The sequence below is a fragment of the Carlito syrichta genome, unplaced genomic scaffold (assembly GCF_000164805.1).
Source record: "Carlito syrichta isolate Samal-C Ts95f unplaced genomic scaffold, Tarsius_syrichta-2.0.1 Scaffold274072, whole genome shotgun sequence".
NCBI classification, from domain to species: Eukaryota; Metazoa; Chordata; class Mammalia; order Primates; family Tarsiidae; genus Carlito; species Carlito syrichta.
Window position 1 is genome coordinate 355,064 of NW_007218168.1, and position 4,227 is coordinate 359,290.

The following is a 4,227-nucleotide window of genomic DNA, read 5'->3' on the forward strand; positions in this document are numbered from 1 at the left end:
TGATTCCAGATCATCCAAGTTCAAGATCTGATTTAAAAAATCATTGAATACTTAACAGGAAAAATAAAAATGTTCCAATTTCCTATGATAAATATAAATTATATATTAAAAATCCTCACAACTAAAAATATAACTGTAAAAAAGGACATGTATTTAGCCGATTTGCTGTTGTTGTTATTGTTCTACCAGAGAGGAAAACCAAACACCAGAAAATTTACTAACCTATTGTAGAAGAAAGAAGAGGTGAAGGCAAAGAATGATCCAGGAGCACAGAACAGTCTGTAGAGATGAGAGAGAGGACTGTATTAGCACTACTGGAATATGTGCATCATGGCTAGAATAAAGAAAACAAGGCCAGGTGTGGTGGCTCACACCTGTAGTCCCAGCTACTTGGGAAGCTGAAGCTGAAGGCTCTCCTAAGCCTAGGAAGCGAGGTTGTGGTGGATCATGATCGCCCCACTGCACTCCAGCCTGGGTGACAGAGTAAGACCCCGACTCAAAAAAATAAAAATAAATTAAATAAAACAAGTGAGAGACAAATCTGGAAAAACAAACAGGGACCAAATCTTGGAAGACCAGGTTATCATGCAAGCTGTGTTGAAAATTCACAGAGTTTACACCTATATCGTTTACAAAGTGTCATGGTCGTATATGGTAGAAAACATATACGGCAGAAATAAAATACTAAAATACGAATAAAGAGCTTATGAGAAAAACAACAGTAATCGACCCAAGCCCTGCTTCCTCTTCATCCCCCCTGCTTCTCTGCTCTTTTGGTCCCACTCTCCCTCAAAGACTATTTCAAATGTTTTCTTTCTATAGGTCTTTTACTTTTATAAGTATAAATAATATGCTTACAACATCACAGTTCCCATTATTGCAAAATTTTTAAACATATATATAAAAGTTGAGTAAGGATCCTTGAAGCAATCTTTACCTAGCTTCAATAATGACCATTAGGCACCCTCGTTACCAATTCTCCAGGACTGAAGAGAATATATGTTTCCCAGTCTGTGGCATGCACTTCATTAGCCATGGGCAACCTTCCCAACAGTTGGACCAATCCGGGTCAGAAGGTATGGGCGATCCGATGGGCCAGACCTAGATTCTGTGCCCCACCTGCCACCAGTGTGAGCCAACTTTTTCCAAACCAAGAGGATTCAGTATTGAGGCTGGCGATACCAAAGGAAAAACTGATGAGGCCTTTACCAATGTGATGGGGTGGTTGATGGAAGGAAAAAGGAAACCAAGTCAAACCAATGTCCTGAACAGCAATGACTGGGCAAAAATATAGAGTCCAAGGGAAACCAGAAGAATTATTCCAAAGCGAGACCACCTAGATTCATTACTTATCCTATTGTGTATAAGTACTTTTCTTCTAATAATTTTTCTAGACTTAGAAATAAAAATTATGGAAGTAAGGACTGAGCATGGTGGCTCACACCTGTAATTCCAGCACTTTGGGAGGCCAAAACAGGAGGATTGCTTGAGGTCAGGAGTTTGAAACCAGTCTGGGCAACATAATGAGAACTTGTCTAAATAAGTAAGTAAATAAAAAAAATTAATAAAATTATGGAAGTGTCTCATAAATCATGCAGTATTCTTGCTATTAGCAGCAAATTAGTTTTTGTGAATACACAAAATGACAAGAGTATGCTGCAGTTACAATTAACTATGAATTTAAAAACAAAAGGCAAAGCCACAACCTATCTTTGCAAGAAAGAGGAGCCACAGACTCCAACTTCTACTGGAAAGAGCATGAGAGAAAGCCAGGTTCTGTCTTTGTTCTAGGACATTATTCATTCATTCATCCTTTCTGACATCATGGTTAAGGACACCATTTCTGGAGCTGAATTGTCTGAGTTCAAATCCCTTCTCTCCCAAGCCTGGATTGCCCAAATGTAGACTAATCAGGAACTGAGGCAACCAGAAAACCAGATGCAACACCTTACCAAAATTCAATAGTAAACATAGGAAAAAACAGAACTTGGTGAAATTTCATCTATTTTCTAGGTGAATTTTTGTTTCAATTGTAAACTTTTTATGAAGAATAAAGTTCCACAACTTTTTCATTGCTATGGGCTTCAGTCATGCCCTGGCTGTTCCTCATATTAGCTTTGAGACTTCAGAAAAGTTATGTCAGGATCTTACTCTGTTGCCCTTGCCATAGTGCAAAGGCACGATCGCGGCTCACCACTGCCTTGATTTCCAGGGCTCAGGTAATCCTTCAACCTCAGCCTCCTAAGTAGCCGGGACTACTGGCACACACCACCATGCCCAGCTAATTTTTTAATTTTTGTAGAAACGTGGTCTCACCAGGTTGCCCAGGTTGGTGTTGAACTCCTGGCCTCAAGTGATCCTTCCGCCTCAGTTTCCCAAAGTGTTAGGATGAAGGTGTGAGCCACCATGCCTGGCTCCGGGGACATTATGTGTCAGGTGTCATTACCATTCTTTTATTTAACAAATACTCCTTGAGTGCTTTTCATTTGCAAAGCACCTGGCAAAAGATAGTAGCTAAATACAAGGAAATTATCCAGCCAATTGAGAAGTATGTGCTGATAAAATTCAGAAAAAGACATTCCTACAGTCAGTTCTCACAATGAGTCACTCTGTGTTCAATAAGCCTTATGGAATGATATTCAAAACAAACAAAAACATGGTTAAGAGTAAGCAGAGAGCCAGATGTGGTGGCTCATATATGTAATCCCAGCACTTTGGGAGGCCAAGGCGACAGGATTGCCTGAGCCCAGGGGTTCGAGACCAGTCTGGGCAACTTGGTGAGACCTCATCTCTACAATAAATAAAAAAATTAGCTGGGCATGGTGACACACACCTGTAGTTCCAGCTACTTGGAAGGCTGAGGTGGAAGGATCACCTGAGCTGAGCAGGCTGAGGCTGCAGTGGCTGTAAGTGTGCCATTGCACTCCAACCTAGGAGACAGAGTGAGATTCCTACTCAAAAACAGAAAAAAAAAGAAAAGAAAAAGAAAAAAAAGTAAGCAGAGAAAAGTGGCCTATATCCCATTAATTCTGGAGTGAATTAGAACTCTACCTCACCAGAAGTTAGGATGGGTTAGAATGAGATTGTAAGATAACCCAGGGGATGCTGGGTTATGAGTTCACTAAGTGAGGATTGGGTCTGTTGTGTCCAGTAATCCTGTTCCAGAGTGAAACCCAACATGTCTGGGGACTTCTCACAACAGACGTGGAAAGCTTTGACTCCATAGCGAGTCATCCATAGGAGATAGATGCCTGTTTTGTGCTAGAACAAATAGACCTGGTAGCAGTTGCTAATGTGACTTTCCCCTTTGACTGAAATGAAAGTACTGAAAGATAAAACTAACCCAAAAGACCAAACTCTAATAGCTCTGTGACACTCAGGTTAAGCACATGCCATTTTTCTTTGGGTGAGGGTATACCTGAGAATCCTTCCAGAAGACAGAGGAAAAAAACACACGATAGGCTAGGATATTGATGATAATTATCTTACTGCTACCAGGTCTGGGAAAACATTGACCTTCTCTAAATACCCTTACACAAGGACTGAATGATGACCTCAAGGGGGCCAACACTAAAGTGAGATTCAGTGCTCAGGATGTCCACACTGGACTGGACACTATGATAGGCTACTGTGGGACCAAGAGAAAGCTGATAAATAACCTCACTTGGGTTTTCAGGCTGTGAGGCACACACATGGTTCACCATTATCAAACAATAGCCCATATCATGGACAAGAAGACAGAAACAGAGAGGCTGAGTGATTTTTCACAAAACTAAAGCTGGTTCAGGTCTCTCTCCACAACACTGGCTTGTCTCTCTTGCTATCAGAAAACTTCTCAAGGCATAAGAAATGAGAATCCTTGTTCAGGGGTGGCAAGAAGGGATGTCAGGTTATTATGAGAAGCCACAGTTGTCTTTAGAACTATTTATTGGTCAAAACCAGAAGCTTCAGGTTGGCAGGATGAAAGGCCCTCTGCTGGAAGACTATGATAGTGAAGCAAGTCTTCTAGTGAGAACAAGAATATAAGCAGAGAAACAATAAAAAGCAGCACAAGGCACATTCCTGAGAAAGTTGGTTCCATTTTGTCTTATGACCTTGACTGCCTTCCTGAAGACAGGCTGGGAAGTAGGACTCAGGCTCACATACTGGGCATACCAGGCCAGAACGGTGGTGGTAGCATTGGAGGAACAATCTTTCCTCTTGCCCTTCCTGGTTACTGGGTGTCCT